This window comes from Canis lupus, chromosome 23 (genome assembly GCF_048164855.1).
Source record: "Canis lupus baileyi chromosome 23, mCanLup2.hap1, whole genome shotgun sequence".
Lineage (NCBI taxonomy): Eukaryota > Metazoa > Chordata > Mammalia > Carnivora > Canidae > Canis > Canis lupus.
In genome coordinates, this window is record NC_132860.1 from 14,552,969 (window position 1) to 14,572,812 (window position 19,844).

Sequence of the window (19,844 nt, forward strand, 5' to 3'; positions counted from 1 at the left end):
GTCCTCCCTCACCTGCTTCCGTGGGTCCCTCAGCCTGTCTCTGCAAGGTGCTGCCCTGCCACAGATGCCATGCCGTGGCCGGTCCCCGGGGGCTCCGCAAGGACCAAGGCAGCAGGCACACAGGTCACGACAGCCCTTGGTGCGCACAGCCGTGCTCAGAGTGCGCGCAGGCCCAGAGGAGCGGAGGAAGGTGCTGGCTCCACGCTGGGGGAGGAAAGGGGTCTGCTTGCCTGCAAGGGCGAGGGGGGCTGCAAGCCGGAGAGAGGGACCAAGGCGCTGGGCCTCAGGGTCTGAGAGGAAGGGACCCTGCGGAGGCCCAGGTGCCTCCTCCGCGCAGCAGCGGCTCCGACACAGAAACAGGGGAGGGTAGAGGCCAAAACATGCCAACAGGGGGCCCAGGCACATTTTATGCCTTTTTAAAAAAAAACGATTTTATTTATTTATTCATGAAAGACATAGAGAGAGACGCAGAGACACAGGCAGAGGGAGAAGCAGGCTCCATGCAGGGAGCCTGACGCGGTACTTGATCCCAGGACTCCAGGATCACACCCTGGGCCGAAGGCAGACGCTAAACCACTGAGCCACCCAGGGATTCCCACGTTTTATGCCTTATTGGTGATGGTGATGGTAGGACCCAGGTCTCTTACAGGGAGGTTGGGGGAGACCTCCCAGGAGGAGGCAAGTCAGGGGTAATGGGCACAGAGGAGGCAAGCCAGAAGGCAAATACACCCATGCAGCAGGAACAGCTTCTGGAAACATCCCTGAAAGGGAGAGCAGCATCCTAAGTCTTTCTAGGGGAGGTCCTGGAGCACCCTAGCCTACAGGACACCTCTGTGGTTAAGAATGGCTCCTTCCTCTAGGAAGCCTTCCCAGATTACTGTGAAGCCCCCTGCAAAAACCACATTCTCAGGAGTTTCCCAGCTCTGCAGCAGAACTAGGAAATGGAGAAGGTGCAACAAGCATTGAGCTCACGGCCCCACAGGGAAACACGAGCACATATACTGGTGACTGCCCAGGTGCATGGTGCCGGCTCCCGTGGGGGCTACAGACACCGCCCTGGCCTCTTGGGTCAGAGCCCCTTCCTGTCTGCCACCTCACAGTGTTCACCCAGGACTCGAGGTTCCAAGGCAGGTAAAGAAGCCCTTGGGCATCTCCACAAAGGACCACTAGCTGTCCTCATCCCCTACCCAGAAGAGCATTCTCAGCTAGGGGAGAATGGGGGAGAAAAGCCGTCAGCACTTAGCAAGAATCATTATTTTGGCTAATGTAGGAAGTGTGGGACTCGCCCAGGATGTAGCTGGGTAGACCTGACTCCCGAGAATTCCTTGATAGACTCTTTTTTTTTTTTTTTTTAAGATTTCATTTATTTATTCATGAGAGATACACAGAGAAAGAGGGAAGCAGAGACACAGGCAGGGGAGAAGCAGGCTCCATGCAGGAAGCCCGATGTGGGACTTGATCCTGGGACTCCAGGATCACGCCCTGAGCTGAAGGCAGACGCTCAACCACTGAGCCACCCAGGCATCCCAATGGATTCTTTTTCATTTTGAATTGCTATTCCTATTCCATCAACAACAGGAGCTTTGTTTTTTTTTTTTAAGTCCAGGGCAAAGACTATAGGGCAGTTACATTCCTGAGGCCTCAGTATGCCAGGAGACATGACAGGTCGCCACAAACCCAAACCCACAGCAAATGCATCCTGCGCTCAAACCTGAGGGGAGGGGTGGCCCTGCCGAATGCAATGGCCAATGAACCTTCAATTCCAAATACATTTGATCACATTATAAATCTGTTATTTATAACAGATTTGACCATCCCTATTCCTTCAACAAACACTTCCTGAGCCAGGTGTGCTGTTCTGGCACCGAGAATCCAGAGACAGTGTGTGTGCATGTGTGTGTGTGCCCGCACATGCGCACATGTGCAGTCCCCACCCTTAAGGAGTGTGGTTTACCGAGCATAACAAGTAGTAAATCAACAGTTATGCTGATAAGTGCTTTGGGAGAGAGAAATGCAGGGTAGTCTGGGAGGCGGGAGGAAGGTCACGTCCAGGTCACAGAGAGGAGCAGGGTGGGAAGGAAGGTGTTCAGAAGAGTGGAAACCTGTCCTGAGCCACTGAAATGGGGACCAGGGGGTGGGTCATTCCCAGGAGGGCCCAGCAGTGATGGCTGTCAGGAGGCTGGGCTGAAGTTAGAAATCCAGGTTAGGGAAAGAGTGAAACAAGGAATGTGGCCAAAGGCCCGATCATGAAAGACCACAGGCCTGCCAAAGGGGCTTAGGATTTATCCCACCAGCAACGAGGAGCCCTTGGGGAGTTTTAAACAGAAGAAAGCCATGATCAGATGCGGGAGTTATAAACATCATGCTGATAAGGAGTGTGGGGGTGGAATGAGGCAGGACAAAAATGGACACAGGAAGACCAATTAGGAGGCTGTTGAAAGAAATCCAAATGATGAGTCCTAAGGGAAGGAGTGGGGAAGGAAGAGAAGGGAGTGGACAAATCAGAAGATGTCCTCTTCAGTAGGACGCTGTGACCGACAGAACGTGACAGGTGAGGGAAAGGACAGAGCCAGGGACGCCTTGTGCAGGAGGCTGCAGGGGCAGGCAAGGCAGGAGACATGGGGAGACAGACGCACCTGGGAGCAGGTCCTAGGCCGGCTCTGCAGTTCTGGGTGACTGCTGGGAGGAGGCGGGCAATGGAGGGGCTCACCCAAGCACAGTCCTTGCGGGGATGAGAAGGGACCAAGGAAAGGCGTACTCGGGGTAAGGACAAAGGAAAGAGAAGTGGCAAAGCAGGCTGCGGAGGCGAGGTCTCTGAGGCTGGAGGAGAACCAGGAGAGGCAGGCCGGGTAAAGAGACTGCGTACCTACCAGGGAGGGGAAGGGAGCACTCCGCGGGCCACAGACACAGGACCCGGAGAGGACGTCCGCACTGCTGGGAGCCGTCAGTTAGCTGTTAGCAACCGTGGCCCAGCAAAAGAATGAAGAAGTGTCGACAGTGCAGCTGACGTGTGTAGAGCCCCCAAAGAGAATGAGTATGACTTCGCCCCCAACAACCCCTTTCATCTGGCTTCATTCCTTGGTGGGGCTTTCCCCGTGACCCTAATTAAACTACTGGCCCCTTCACCCTCCACCCCCCTCCCTCACTTTATTTTTCTTCAGAGCATTATCATGCCTGCCTGACCTTACATTATACATCTCACATATTTATTGTCTCCCCTACTGAAATTTCCTCATGAGGACAGCGAATTTGTCCTGTGTCAGCTCCGCAGTCACAGTGTCAAGAGCAGCACCTGGCACACAGAGGTGAAGCACCTTGTCCAAACCTTTCTAGCTCATTAGAAACAACGAATATTTACTGAGTACATCCTCCATGGTAAGACCATGCTAGAAGCCGAGGGACTGGTGGTAAACAAGACAAAATAGGACCCTGCTCTTGGAGCTTAAAGTTGGAGGTAAGCAGAGAGAAATACCAAATATTTCAACAAAAAGTAGACGATAATTGCCATTGTGCTAGGACTGGGATCTGACGGTCATGACTTCCAGTGCTATTTCCTTTCCAAACCCAAGACTGTCACCTTCTCCAACTAATGGAAAATTTTACCTGGGGAAAACAGTTAAAGTATTTGAGGTTTGGTCTTGTTTCTTCCAGAGAGATCCCACGCTTCCTCCACCCTTTCAACAGACTCATAAAAAGTAGAAACACCCGCTAGAGGCTCTGAATATTTAACCTGTACAGCTCAATCTGTCTCTAGTCCTTCTACATGCGTAGGAGGAGATATCCCAGACTTAGGTGAGAGAAAACAGGGAGCAGTATCAATCAGGGGTCAGATCTAGGTTCCAATCACTTATGACCTTGGGCAGGTTACTCAACCTCTTTATGATAGGATTTCCTCACTGCTGAAGTGGGAATACTAATTCCCCGTGTTGGAGGTTGTTGCAGAGATGACATAAAATGACACCTACAGAGCACCCAGCACCGTGCCTGGTACATAGTGAGGGTTCAATAAATGGTGGCCCTAACCAGTTATACCTGTTGCTTTTATGAGCAGATCTCAAATGGCTATATTCACACAAATCAAGCCAAAAACAACGCAGAATTCAGACTGAAGAATGTATACTCAAAATACTCAGAGCACAGATTGACATCTGGTTGGATGACCTGAGGAATTATCTCGAAGTCCCATATGTGGGAAGACTCAGCAGTAAGAAGCCTCATTTCAGTTTCTTGGTCTCTACCTTCTTTTCTCCCTCAATTTAGACAAATGCAACCATTTCCCCAACAAATCACATCTTGTCTTATGGCAAGAGTCCAGACATGGGCTGGATTCCGTGGTACAAGTTGTGGCAGAGCCAGGAGCACCACACCTTAAAAGGAACATAAGAACACAATCACAAGCCCAATGTACACACAAACCCCCAAACAAAGCTTGGCTGTGGAGAAGGAAATGAGAACTGGTCGCAGCATGCTGTGCCTGCCTCAAAGCCAAAGAAAAGGTAACTGTGACATGCAAATGTCCAAATTGCATGTGTATCTCCCTTCTTTTACCACCCAAACTTTCTCTGAGTGGTCCATTTCACTAATGTTTCTGATTCTTGATTCCTCATTTATGTCCATCCCCGTGCGGCCTGGAACCCTCATCCTTATCCTCCTCTTGTGGCTCACGTTCCTGTGACCAACTGGTCGCCAATTCAGCAGCCTTCCTTCAAGTCCCTTATCCATAGTCTCTGCTGTCCCCTTCTCTTCCCTTCATGGGACTCTCCCCTCCTCCACCTCGGGTTCTCTTCCCTTCATCTTCCACCCAGAGCTATGCACACTCCCCAAAGCGCAGCTCTCTGTTCATCCTGCGGAGAACTTATTTCATCCTGTGGCTTCCCTTCAGCATCTCTGGGACCAAACCTTCTCAGTCCAGGCTTCAGCCCCGCATTTCCAATTGTCTCCTGGACATTTCTTATGGTTGACCCACGGTCATCCCAAATTTAGTGTAAAACCAGATGCATCAAGCATCAACCCCTCTCCATCTCCAGTCTCCACATTTGTTGATGGTACCACTGAGAACTATCAAACTTTCATTTTCTTTGGCTCCTGTCTTTAAAGTCTAAAAAGACTATAAATCTTATGGTTCCCCCTTTGCAATGTCTCTTCTCTTGGTCCTTTGCTCCCATATTAACCACTGTTAACCACACAATGTCACACATGCATTGGGGCTCCTTGGAACAGGCCTCATGCCTCCTCTGTCTAGCTATCAGATGAAAGGTCTTAGCATATCATTTTTGCCATTTCACTTCTTTGCCCAAAATAACCTCAATGGCTTGCCATTGCCTCCAGGACAAAGTCCAAGTGCCTTAGCCTGACATTCAGGGTCTAGAGAAGGAGTCTGCAAGCTGGAGCCTACAGACCAAATCCTATCTACCACCTGTTCTTGTAAATAAAGCTTTTCTGGGATCCAGCCACACCCATTCATTCATGGATTATCTGTGGCTGCTTTCATGCTACGACAGCAGAGCTGAGTAGCTGTGACAGAGACCACATGGCCTATGAAGCCAAAAATATTTACCACCTGACCCTTTACAGGAAAAGTTTGCTGAGCCTGGCCTAAAATAATCATATCCTGCCAAAGTTCTTGCCCATGACTCCTCTGGATGACGCTCTTGCTCCTGTGCGTCTGCTGCTGAGCCCACTTTCTTTGTATCTTACACCCAACTTCTCAAGCCCAAGAAGCTTATTTCACTCCTCTCTGGATTTTTCCTTCAAAACACAAAGCCCCAGCCCTCCATGAGGCCAGCTGTGTCCATCCCTTCTGCCCCTGGATGTCCCTCTTCTGGCCTCCCTCTCTGCATCTTTCACAGAAACAGTGAAGTTTTACTTCTCTCGTGGGTCCTTTCCACCTATACTACAGGCTTCTCTAGAGTCTAGGCTTCGTAACCTCCACAGAGACGTGCCAGCGATAACTTCCTTGCTGTTCATTCCAAATACTGATCCTCAATAGCATAATTTGGTAAGAAGGCATCAAACAAACTTACCAGTGAAGGCCTAGGATTCCACATTTGAAAACTTAACTTTGGATCCAAAAGTGTGTACTCTAACCAGCACCACCTAAAAGCCAACGAAATAAGAGTTTAGCCTTAAGACAGAATACTTACACATGGTCTTTCCATTTACAACCCCCAGTAAGTTTTGATTTACCATCCTTTCAGGATGCCCAATGCTATTACTTTGCCTAGAAAAATCCTGCTCATCTTTCAAATCCCGGCAAGCCAGGCACCTCCTCCTCTCAGTTCCCATGGAACTCTGGTGAGACATTTATGGTAACACATTACACATGGGAACATAATTTCTTATTTAGGAATGGGGGGGGGGGTCGCTAGAGTATAGGCTTTTCAAGAGAAGAGACCTATTAAAGTTACCCCTTTTCTTATTCCAAGAACACTGTATTTAGGCAGTCCTCAAGAAATATTGGTAAAATGGGTAGAAAAATAACTTAGTTCACATGTTGAAAATTCTGCTAGGCCACAATTTTCCCTAGACAAATACATGCCTCAATCCCACTGCTTTTAATAAGCAATGTTTTAACAGGAAGGATTAATGAGATTAATCTGCTAAATGCACACCTTTGGAATGGCACTCCCCTGGGCAGAGAGCCTTCAGAGGCTCCCAGAATCTAAAAAGCAAGCCCAACTCCGTGAGCAGGCTGCCAGGCCTGCACCAACTGGCTCAGTCCGAGTCCACAGCCTCAGCTCACATGGCCTCCCCCACTGACCTCACAACCCAGACAAACACAGCTAATAGCAGGTCCCTTCCCTCTCTGCATTCCCTCCAGCTGGATGTGTTTTTCCCCTTCTTCTCTTATTTCCTATTGAAATGCCATCCATTTCCAACATTGTATCCCAGATCAAGTGCATGATGGAGCCATCAAGTTTTTTTTCTCCTCTGATGGTAAAATGCACATGACATAAAATTTATGATCTTAACCATTTTCAGGTATACAGCTCAGTGGTATTACGTACATTCATGTTGTTGTGTAACCGTCACCACCATTCATCTCCAGAACTCTTTTCCATGAAACTGAAACTCTATACCCATGAAACAATGAACTCCACTCCCTCCCTTCCCCGCCACAAGTCTCTGAAACCCAGTAAGTTTTTGTGGAATGCATAAATGATGAATGAAGACATGAATGAATGTGACCTCAACCTTCCCCACAAAAGCCAGAAGTGCTGTCCCCCTTCTACTAGACTCCCACTGCACGGTCTTCATCTTCCCTGAGTTATTTCAATCTTAAATGATCTGTTTTGCATAACTGTATTCTTCAGTGGAGGAAACTGACTTATTTGAAAGGTTAAGCTTGGGTCTAAAAGCCTGCCGTTGGTCTGTCCTCCATGTTGCCAGATCCAATGAGCAAGTCTCGGACCTTGTCTCAGTCTTTGATACTCATACACCATTCCCTCTTGTTTGAGGACTCTTCACTTGGCTTCCAGGTTAGCACTCTTGGTTTTCCACCCACTTCATTAGCTCTTCTTTCCCTTTGCTGGTTCTTCCTTATCTCCCCACCTCTTAATGTCAGAGGGACCCAGGGCTCAGGCCTTGTTCTCATCTCTTCTCTGTATACCCTCAGTCACCCTTGCCTCCCACCCCAGTGGTCTCACCTAGTGTCTGGGATTCATATGTCATTTGTATGCTGAGGATGCTCAGATTTCTCTCCAAGCCTGGAACTCTCCTCTCAACTCAAAGGCTAGTAGAATATATCCAACTGCCTGCTTCAAGTAAGATGCCAAGTAGACAGGAGCTCTGCGTAAGTCACGTTCAATGCGTCAAACTGAACATGTCCAATGAGGAGCCCTGGCCTTCTCCCAGGCCTGCTCCTCCAAGCCGTCCTCATCTCAGCTTAAGACAATGCTCTTCCAGTCACCCAGGCCCAAAAGTTTAGAGTCATTCTCATCTCCTCTTACTCCATAGTCCAATCCTTGCAACATTGGTTTGTGCTTCAAAATATGACCAATTCTCACTCCCTCCACCATTGCCAACATAGATAATTGCAATGGCCTCCTAACAGGTATGCCCGCTTTGGCTCCTGGTGTCACTCCTCCCTCCATCCATGGTCTAGTCCTGGTTCAGGAGGGAAGTGGTCCCAACATAAGTCAGAACAGGTCATTTCTTTGCTTAAAATCCTGAAAAGCCTTCCTAGCAAGGGCAATACCAAAGGGATAAATGTTTCTAAAGTAGACCTGCAGGCCCAGGGGCAGGCTTGTGGGGAGGAGAGCTCTTCAGGTCAAGGTCCTCCTACCATCCATCTCTCAACTAGCAGTCCTGGCTGCAGCTCCTATTAGCTGAGTTCGTAAAGAAAGGAAACATTTTAAAGGAAGAAAAATACAATCAATCAGCTTCCTTTTCCAGTTAAGAAACCACAAAAAACCAACAACACTCACATTTCTCAAGAAGCAAATAAGATAAGTCAAGTCTGCCACCACTTAATAACTAGTTTCCAAAGATAAATCTAGCCTTTCAGGGGATAGTTATTACCCCCTTGGTGGCGGTGTTGGGGTGGGGGGTGATCCTCCTTAAGCCCCTCTTCTTCCTGCATCCTCCAGCTGGTCATCAAGCCCTGGTTGCCTGATTGTCTCTAGACTTTATCCCACTCATCCTCTTTACCAGGGCTGTGGCTGGAGACGAGGTCCAAAATGAAACAACTAAGGCTTTTAATTAGCTCAGCTGGGACGCCTGGATGGCTCAGCGGTTGGGCGTCTGCCTTTGGCTCAAGGATGATCCAAGGATCCGGGATCGAGTCCCACATCGGGCTCTCTGCAGGGAGCCTACTTCTCCCTCTGCCTGTGTCTCTGCCTCTCTCTCTCTCTCTCTCTCACTCTGTGTGTGTCTTTCATGAAAAAATGGATAAATCTTAAAAAAAAAAATTAGTTCAGGTCTCATTCGCTCTCCTTGGAGCTCCAGCGACAACCTCCTAACTAGTCTCTCCACCTCTAGTCACTTACTTATTTCCAACCACAACCCCCAGACACAGTGTCTGAAATGATTTTAATAAAACCTAAATTTGATCAAGTCCCCTGCTTAAAATTCTCCAAAGAGTTCCTACATTGCTGTACTATAAATTCTTCAAAACATATTATAGTAGGCCATGATGAATATTCTTTTTTTTTATCTTCCATAGACACTTTTCTTCCACCTTCTTAAAAAGACCAAGAATACCCCCAATAAGGGTGGGCAAATGATCCAGCCCAGATTTGAGCATTCCACTCCCTGGCAACAGTGATTGGCCCCAAGGATAACCACAACACCCAACCTAAGCAAGTCAGATACTTTCTCTAGAACTGATACACAGATGTAGCCATATCACCACAACTGTTAAACTGGGGCTGTCAGCAGTGATGCCCCCAGGAGGAGGGTGGTCTGTCTGCAGGAGGAAACACTGATGCGAACATACAAAAACAGAAGACAGGCAGCTAAATGGACCCCTATTTAGCTCCCATTCCAGAACCTCTTCCTTTTTTGAACTCCTACAGCATCCTGCCCAGTTATGGAACCAAAAACGACCCACTTATGCGTCAACTAGTGGGGGTCTTGACAGGCCCATCACGGCATTACTAATACCTGTGTCTTTTCCCCACACTGCTTCTTCTGCCCAGAATACATTCTCCTTGGATTTTACATAGCAGCCAGATTTTGAGCTCTATGGAGCCTTCCCTGAAGGGCAGAACCATTAGTCCAGTCTTCCAGAAGTGCTCTAAAATGCCTGGAATATGCCCGCTCTATTGCACTTGGACGCCTCAAGGCCTTCCCAATCTTAGCTGGTTGTCCAAGCTAGAAGCCTCACACTCAACCTAGTCTCCTTGCACTTGCTTGTTGCCATGTGGACTCTCCTCTTCTTCCTCTCCACACCATGTCTACCATCACAGCACAGGACCGGGTTATCTATGACCTGGGCCTGGACAACAGCCTCCCGTGTCTCTGCCACTTCCCCCATCCCATTCCTCCACACCACCATCAAGCCCCCCAGCCACCTACCGAATCAAACCCCTGGGATTTTAAGGGCCCCCACAAACTGGCCCCAACCTATACTCTCTAGCTGCTCCCAACCACTTCCACTTCCAAGCAGATGGAGTGCAAGTAAGACTCCTGGACACTATGTATAAAGCAAACATAAGAAATGTCTGAAAGGGCAGAGTGAAGAAGGCAGACCTCAGGACTTGAGGAATGACACCATGGTGAGTTCCCAGAATTTTCTTTCTTTTTCCTTTCTTTACTTCATCTATCCCAGACTTGGAACTGAAGAAGCCAGCAACCTAAAAGTATAAAAGGTGCGCACATGCGCACGCACACACACACACACTTTTAAAAAGCCTGAACAAAAGCTTGTGCCCTCTAGCAAGACAGAAAACTTTTAGATAGTAAGCCCTCTATTATCGCCAAACACCAGAGAAAGCCTTATTTCACCTCCACCCATACCAGCAAAGTGCACATGGCATCTACAAAAATCCCTACAGTGAACAATCCACTTGAAGGTAGAAGACTGCCTTCTCCCCTAGACTAGGAACAGACAATGATGTCCACTCTGACCCATCATATTCAGCACGGTACTAGAGGTCCTGGGCAGCACAAAGGACAACAAAGAGAAATAAGGAACAGTACTGTTTTGCTCTCCAGTGAAAACAAAATCCCTAGCCAGTGTCCAGCACCTAGTAGGCATGCAACATCTGTTGCCATGACTCACACTCTGCTCTGTTTAAGATAGATTTTCTCCCCATTTATGCTCCCACTGCGATCACTGCCTATTAAAAAGTTCTAGCTTCTGCCTTGGCAGGTCATGATTGCCAAAGAAGGACCAGAGAAGCTGTTTCCATTCTCACTCCCAAACACACATATGCTCTTACATTGCAGGCAGCAGGGATTGGAAGTGGCTTCTATAGGCATCTCTCAGCCACCCAGGGGGAACATAAGACCCTTCCACATCAGTCCAAAGTAGCCCCAAGGCTTGGGCCAAAGACTCCAAATGGTGACGTGGGACCACTGCTTATGTTGCCTCATCCAGGTTCTGTGCTGGGAGGACCACAAGTGCCGTCCCTCTGTCTGAAAGCTCAGTTAGAATGTGATTTGGGGCACCTGGGGGGCTCAGTCTGTTAAGCGGCCAACTCTTGGATTCAGCTTAGGTCGTGACCTCAGGGTGATGGGATGGAGGAGCCCCACATGGGGCTCTGTGTTCAGCGAGGACTCTGCTGGAGATTCTCTCCCTTCCTCTCCTTCTGTCCCTCCCCCCTTCCTGTATACACACACTCTCTCTCGAAAATAAATAAACCTTAAAAAAAGAGAGAGAGAAACTGTGAATTGTCTGGCTGTGCTAAAGAAAGCACTAAGCAGGAGGAAAGCTTACTGTGAGATGGGTCAGGGCCCAGAGAACATTCAGGTATTCTTTTCCCAAAACCTTCCCCTCTTCTTACCTCTCTGGGGTGGGGGGTGGGGGGCAGGGAGAGTGAGATTAACAGTCATTAGGCAAAAGCCAAAAGCTCAGAAGAAGCCTGACTCCTCTCTTTGTCCCACAACCCTCAACCTAAGCCCACAGCAGACCTGTTGCTCCACGTCCAGGACAGATCTCAAATCTGGCCACTTCTTACCATTTCCCAACCACCACTTGGGACCTGGCTACTCCCACCACTCATCTGGACCAGCCCACCGGACTCGAACTGCCCTTCCCACAGTCAATTTTCAACACATTAGCCAGAGTGATCTTTTCAAGATGTAACTCAAATCACATCAGTCCTCTTTCAAGACTCTTCAATGTCCCTGGGCTGCCTTGTCACCCCCAGTGCGGCCACGTCCTGATAATGATGCCAATGGCCAGGCCCCCGTGACTTCCCTGCCCTGACTCTCGGCCACTCTCCTCCTCGTACTCCAGCCACCGTGGCCACCTTTTACCCTGCTGTTCCCATTCCCTAATGCTCCTCCCCCAGTTAGACACATGACTCACTTCTTTACTTCACTCACTATGGCAGACAGTCTGCTACAAGTTCACAAGAACCCATTTCCTTTTTCTTGGGGGCACACAGCTAGGCCATAGTTCCCAACAGCTTCCCTTGCACTTAGGAGCAAACACAGGACTGAGTTCTGGTCAACGGGTGGGTGAGATGATGGTTTCTTCCAGACTGCCCACAAGACCCTCTCTCTCACTCATCTTCAGCTTTATGGGAAGCAATCTGAGCACCTTGAAGAAGGCAGAGTCATAGGATATAATGAGGGTGGGTCCCTCTATAACCACAAGGAAGGAGCAGCCACACTGGAATCTTCCTAAGAAATAAAATTTTATTGTAAACTAAAAAATAAAGTTTCCTTGGGTTGATATACTGAGATTTGGGGCTTTGATCGCTACTTAACCTAACGGTTTGGTCTCCTTCTGAATGAGACCTTCTTTTGCTACTGTAAAATTCTCCCAATGCATCTTAGCCAACTTCTTCATTTTATTTTTCACCATAGTCTTTATTATCATATTGGATAATGTACATTTTATTTATTATTTCTTTCTCCATCTCTCCAATTTTAAATGTGAGCTGAAGGCAGGATATTCTTACTTTTTTCTTTGTTTGTTTCCTTTGCTGTATCCCCTGAGTCTAGAACAGTGCTTGCCATGTTGTAGACAATCACTTGTTGCTGAATGAATGAATAAATGAATGTATGAATGAAGTACCTGAGGCTCCAAGGTTGGGTGAGACCCAACTCTGCCATTTATTAGGTGTGTGACCCGGGGCAAGCTACTCTATCTCTTTAATACTCATTTTCTTCATCTGTAAAATGGGAGAAGTAATAGTATTTTATTTGCAGAGACTGGGAATAATTGAGAATCCCTTAGTACAGGGCCTGGTAACAGCTCAGTTCCATAAATGCTAATTGCTGTTGTTATCAACTCAAGGCCAGAGGACAGGACTGGGTGTCAGGCCCTGGCAAGGCCATTGGTAGGAGTTGAAAGGATATGTACGTGCACAAACTCTTCTGGAAGAAATCGTGACAAACACCTAGGTAGTGAGATTTAAGAGCTGCCTAAAAGTTCTCAGTAAATTGCCAACGATCAGAAAAACATGACAACTGGTGTCAGGGGTGATGAAAAGTGTGTGCAGAGTCTGCAGAAAAGTGCTACTATGGAAAGAACACCACCCAAATGATGAGAGATCACTTTGTGCCTTTTAAGAAACAATTTTCACAGCAAAGTTCAAGAAAAGAGAGGCCTCTTGCATCATGGGGACAAGGTAATAAGGCTATAAAAATGGAACTCAAATAAACCACACACAGGGCCCACACGGGCCCAATTTTCCAGGAAAAACAGTGATTGCTACAGCATTCAGATAAGGGAGTCACACTTGGGCCTCAGCATTGCCAACAGCTTTCAAAAATCATTAGGCTGCAGAAAAGCCCTTAGGTTTGCCAAATTAGCAGTACTAGCTCTCACCTGCCCCTCTCTCATGCTCACCTCTTTCTACTGACACGAGGACACAGACAATGATACCTAATGCCTGTGCCTTCTTCACCATCTTCAAAACACAGAATTATCCGGAATGAATAGCACCTTGCAGTCTGCAGCATGGCTGCCCTCTCCAGAGGCCCTCCCGGCTGTCTCTGTGGCTCAGACCTGCTCTTACAGCTCACCTCCTGGAACTCTGCAGTGCTGGGCCTTGTTGACAAACCCCTTCCTTGAGGCTCTTTCTTCCTGTGGCCCCTCTTGGTTCTCAGCAAACTCCCCCATCCCCTACCCCTGCAGTCCCTCTATCTCCACTCTGGCCCCTCTTCTACCTGTGTACCCCTAATCCCTGGCACGAAAATAAATAAACCAAACCTCTGGTTCTAATGTCCGTTCTTCCCCTCTATCAGAGGCAAGACAGCTTTGTGGTCAGAAGCAGAGATTCTGGAGCCAAATCAACTGGGCCTCATCTTGGCTCTCCAGCAGTACGATCTTGGGCAGCCAATAAACTACTTTATGTCTATTTCTTCATCTGTAAAACAGAGGCAGTGATAGTACCTCACTTGGGCCACTGTAGAGATTACATGAGTTAATATATAGGAAGTGCTTAGAACCATGCCTGGCATCTGATACACACCCAAAAACACCACAGCTTCAGCCAAACCCCAAACATATCCCCATGTCCTTCCATCTCCTCCGTCAGCCTTTTAGCTTTGCCGGGAATGTCCCGTCCCCAACTCAGCCAGTCCTTGAAGGGCTGCGTAACACCCTTCCTGACCACCCCCCATCCCCCCTCCCCTCCCCAGGACATGGAATTCTCCCCTTTGCTAACAGGATGGGGCTGCCCACCCCAGGACCCTCTTCTTAGTCACCCTTGAAGGATCATCAGTTTTAGATGTGTCTTATCCTTCCCACTCCCAGTTCATGAGCTCCTCAGAAACAGGGTGCCTTGGGTTTTCTCTTCCCTCCATTTTTTTTTTTGGAGGTTTTATTTTTTATTTATTCATGAGTGACACACAGAGAGGCAGAGACACAGGCAGAGGGAGAAGAAGCAGGCTCCCTGCGGGGAACCTGATGTGGGCGGTACTCGATCCCAGGACCCTGGGATCACACCCTGAGCCAAAGGTAGATGCTCAATGGCTGAGTCACCCAGGTGCCCCCTTCCCCAATTTTTATTCCCGGCAACCTTATGCACTGCAAAGACACAGCTGACATTTGCTGGATGAGGTTGAAACGGTCCACGTAATCATCAACCGGAGACTGAACCGGCAACAACAGAGCAGCGGGGCACAGGAAGCCTTCCTCACCACCCCGAAGCCACACGGATTCCAGGCTAAAAAGAGCGCTGGGAACCAAGTCAGTGACGCTGCTTTGTCGGTTTCATTCTGGTTGTTTCCTTGCGGCCAAACAAAAAGCCAAACCCTTTCAGCAAGTTTGCAACCTGCTTCCACTGCTAAGAGCACTTCCTGACAGGCTCATTCTGGCTTAAGGAGACCCGTTTTTTTGTTTTTCAAAAATCCCATTTACTTTTTCTTGTTTTAGGGCATTTCTTACGAACACTGTTAAGAAGAGATCACTGTTTATTTTATTCTACTGTTTTAATCAAAGCATCAAAGCTATAGGGATACAGAATTCCTCAATTTGAGCAGATAAATTAGTCCTTAAGAAAATGTACTGAAAAAAAAAAAAGAAAGAAAATGTACTCGCTCACCTCCACACTTAGGAACAAATAAGTCATTTATTACTTGTAAATATGCAGTCGTTCATTTATGTCTCATTTCACGTTGCTGTTACCCCGCTTCTTCGTTCACGGAAAATACAACAAAAACATTCCTAGCATTCAAAGTAAATTTTAAATATATCCTCACAACATTTTTCTTGAAAAAAAGAAATCCTGATTCTCCGTTTGATCTTGGGCCATTGCCATTAGCTAGATAAATGCCAACCTAATAAAATGATTCTGGAAAACGCAAAGATGGCTAATGTAGCATTAGCTGAAAGAACAAAAATTAAAAGCAATCTAAATGCCCCATAACAAACTCAAGGCTTCTTGAAGGCACTTCCTTGAAAGAATATTATGCAGCCATCTTAAATGGGCATGATAAAAACTAGGGAGCCACACGGAACGGCCTGAGGATACAATCTTAAAGAGTAAAGGGAGTGCAAACATGCAGGCATATATGGTCACGCCATCAAGGTTGCCCCAGCTGGGCAGATGGGGCCCAGAGATTGAAGTCAGATGCAAAGGAAGGTAGAAGAGAGCTAAGAGGAAATCTCATGCAACAAGGCCAGAGAGAAAGGTAGGAGCCATCTGAGAATGAGGCTCCTGGGCACAGGGGAGGGACCATGTTTAGGAGAGCAGAACAGGAAATGGAAAAGACTCCATGAAGCCAAGGTCATTTCAGGAATTCCATCCCAAAGCAGGCAAGGGGAATGGGAAAAGAACCCTCCCGAGTTTTGCACAATGAATCATTCCCTGAGTAAGAGAACAATTTTCAAACCCCTAGATGATGGGAAGCTTGGTCCTCTCCACAGTGTGGCCACCAGGACTGCCGCCTGCAGGGTCGGCCCCACCCAGGCCTCCAGGGCTAATCTTGACCCAAGGCGGGAGAGATTTAAGAAACTTGAGCCTGTAACCCAGGGATTTGGCGTGGTACTAACCTGGCAGATAAAGAAAGCAAACCCCCAAGACAATGAGCATCTTGACAAAGGCCCCGCAGAGAGTGATGAGCTGTGCTCACACTGGAATCTGCATTTACCGGTCTCTGGGTCTACAGCTCTACTGAAGAGCACCCCGGTACACAAACTGACTGATGAGTCAGGCTGATTGGCCTGGCACAAAGTGTAGAAATCTGGCTGATTCCAGAGAAACAGTGGCTTATGAATTAGTGAGTCCAACCAGAGCAGGGCAGGAAAATCCCAGTGACCCCGGGACACTGCAGTCCCAATCAAGGAGAAACAGCCTGCTCCTGCACATTGTCCATGCTGAAGCCCTACTTCTAAGTCCTCAGGCCTCTGCACTTTGTTGTATCAGCTGAAGCTCTGCTGCCCTGTGGGTGCCAATGCTGATCACTAACGGCATGGCCTCTGGCACTGGTATGCCACCTGTGGGCCTCACAAGGCAACTATCTCTGGATAGAAGACAAATGACTCCAAAGCTCCTCCCCACCTCCCCCTGAACCCCTTGGTTCTTATACTTATCCCATCAGAATCCCTACTCTGGACTCTTCCTGCCAAATACAAGAGGCCAAACTCATTGCCCTGGCATTGAAGATCCTCCCTCATACGGCCCAAATCACCTACCTATTCATGCCTCCCAAAGCACCTACCCTTCTTCCTGGACTGGGCAGGAGCTACTCTCCTGTTCCTTAATCCCCTCCAGAAACCATGCTCTCCTCTCCACCCCAAATTCCCTAAGGATCAGCTCAAGCTTTCTCTGCTTCTCCCTTGCCTCTTCCAAACACACTGGTATTGCTCACATTGTCCCCATTGAAGGAGTGAGTGTAAACTGAATCACACTGTCTCCCTAGGGCCAGAACAGCCAAAAGGCCAGACTCTCACATGTAGAACTAGCAAGTCACCCAGACATCGTCATTCAAAGGACTACGCACAAGAGGCCCTCTGCTCCCCCAAATTTGTTCTAAACACACTATGAAAGATTTCATCACCGAGTGGTTGTTAGACTCTCTCGATGCCCCTTGGGAGGAGGGTGCAATCATGAGGCAGTGATGCTGGAACCAGGACCCGAGAAAGGGACTGCAGAGTCCTTTCCACCTGTCACATGTCTGCTGGCAGTAGACACTTCCTGAGCGCCTACTACATACCACCACATGGGTGCAGGGTCCGTAGGATACAAATCTGAACAAGCCCATCTTTGCCCCACAGGACTTTGGGCTCATACAGAGAAAAGAGAGAGACAAGTCCCACTAACGCAGCAGGACAAATGCCACAGACAGAGAGGGCACAGAGGGAAGGGCAGCGGGTAGCAGCGGTGGCCATGATGCAATTCAACCCAGGGGTGGGCTGGTCCCTGAAGGATATCGACACCAACCATGAAAACACTGGCAGCCAGCACTCGCTGGGTGCTTCCAACGTGGTAAGCACTACACCACAGCCTTCACTTGCCTAAGTGCAAACTCATTCACTCATTCCTTAGTGAGACCCTGCTACTTCCAGGCACCGTTTAAAGGCACTGAGGTATAGCCGTGAATGAAATAAGCACTAGTCTCTGCTCTCACAGCTTACCTTCTGTTGAGAAAAGAGACAATAAATCAATTAAGTAAAATGTAGACTATGTTAGAGGATAGGAGTCAAGAGGAAAAGTAAATCAAAGGGGAAAGAGGGAAACATCTGGGAGGCAGTGGGCTGAATGGTACAACGTTAAACAGGGTGACATTTGAGAAAAGACCTGAAGAAGGTGAGTGATCACAACACACGGATATCTGGGGAAAGAACTCTCAAGGCAGAGGGAGTCAGTGGAGGAAACAGCCTGAGCCCGAAACAGGCCTGGCGTGTTTGCAGAACAGCAAGGTCTCTGATGTGGCTGCAGTGGAGTAAGAGAGGGCCAGGTGGGATCAGTGCGTCCGGCCACATGAGTTGTGCACTGCATAACTCAGGAGGGGTGCCACCCGCACGCACCACAGTGAGCTCCGCACAACTCAGCCTGTTTGGTTACCCACCAGATCCTAGGGTGGGGGACCGGGTCAGAGAAGCACCGGGGAGCCTTGCTGAGGATTTGGTTTTTGCTTTGACTGAGACAGGAAGCTACTGTCAAGAGGGCTCTGGGCCAGAGCACGACTTGGTTGGACTCCTCCTCACGGGGTCGCTGGGCAGAGAGCGTATAGAGCGAGGCAAGTTTGGAAGCAGGACACCAAGGAACGCAGAGGCCTGCAGGGATCACACTCGAGTGCATACTGTGTTTCCCTCCCAATCCCGTGAGGTGGTTCTACGATCACTCTTTCAGAGATGAAGAAATTGAGGCTCAAGAGAGATCTGGTGACTTAGCCAAGGTCACTGCCTTGTTTCACTGAGTGAAACAGTGGCAGAACCAGCAGAACTGGGAAGCCGGGGAAGAGAACCTTCCAGGTGGCATGAACACCACCAGCCACGGAGCAGGAGCTCAGCAGGGCCTGGCATGCTTACGGAAGGGCAGGCTCGTGGTCCAGGGGATCCGGGGCCTGAGGGCAAATGGCAAGGGCAGCCCGTGAAGTCTGTGCCCTGTCTGCTCACGCAGATGCCAAGCCAGCCTGGCTGCCTGGACCAGAACAACTGCCTCTGAACCCTTCCCCCGGCCTCATGCTTACCCTTCCCATTTCAGCCCCCAGGCAGCCAGGAGAGCCTTTAAAACACATAAATCACGTGTTATTTTCTTGCTTTCAATGCTCCAGTGGCTTCCCATCATACCAGACGCACAGGAGACCCTCGATTAACGCTGAATGAAGAGCTGGCTCCCTCATCCCGGCAGCCTCGTGCAGCCTGCTCCTGCTTCAGGCCAGGGAGAAGCATGCCTTCCCGTTGCCCTCCCTCGCAGAGGGAGGCAGAGCCATGCTGAGGGGTGCAGGGGGGCCCGCCAGCCAGGAGTGGCCAGGCAGACGAAGCCAGGCCGCTGTACGAGCCGGTTGAAACGCGCGGGGAGAGAAGGGTAGCCATTCAGACCACCTAAGAGGCAACTTTTGGATTAAACTTGTTTTAAATGCAATTGCTTATTCCAAAGCAAACTGGACACACTCCACCATGCTACGGCCAAGTAAAGGAGGCCTGCAGACGGGGACCGTAATGACAGTAACAGGCACACTCTGAACAGGGGCCCTGGCCCTGAGGCCTCAAGGCTCCCAACGACATTCTAGGTGAGGACGATGTGTAAGAGATGCCAGAGGCCTCAGAGCCACAGGCGTTAGGCAGGTCATGGAAGGCTCTCCTCACTGAGTCTGTGTCTTTAAAGGGTGGATCCAAATGACTGCATTCTTCTCTGGATCTGCAAACAGTGAACCCCAAAGCTACCCCAGAAACTGGGGAAAACTACGAAATGAAGGTGAAATGAAGGTCGAAAGAAAACTTTACAAAGTTCAGCTGGTTGATAGTTGGAACAGAAGGATATATTGCTCAAAGGATCGTGACCACTCCCAGGGTCTAAATCCAGGCCCTGTGAGGGCCACCCTCATTCCAAAGCCCTTTGCTAAATGTAGAACTACGTAAACACACACACACACACACACACACAGGCACGCACGCGCGCGAATATGCAGATATATTTTTAAAAGAATGGTGACAACACCAAAAGGATGAGAATAGTAACAAGCTCCCCTCACCACCACCACCCGAGACAATTAATTTAGTAACAAAGAGCCTTCCTGTCAGCCCTGGTAGGAATGTTAAACGATCACAGCGTGAA

At 48.8% G+C, this 19,844-nt stretch overlaps 1 protein-coding gene across 13 annotated transcripts in view; it reads right to left on the reverse strand.

Annotated features, from left to right (window-relative positions):
• BMAL1 (basic helix-loop-helix ARNT like 1) overlaps positions 1-19,844 on the reverse strand; it is a 102,784-nt gene that overhangs the window by 64,922 nt on the left and 18,018 nt on the right. For 11 of the 13 annotated variants that reach the window (XM_072794000.1, XM_072793999.1, XM_072793997.1 and 8 more), the window contains exon 2: positions 6,024-6,096. The exons of the other annotated variants lie outside the window; for them this stretch is intronic. The gene's annotated coding sequence lies outside the window, so the exon portion shown is untranslated. The remainder of the gene's footprint in view (positions 1-6,023; positions 6,097-19,844) is intronic. 13 annotated transcript variants of the gene reach the window in all.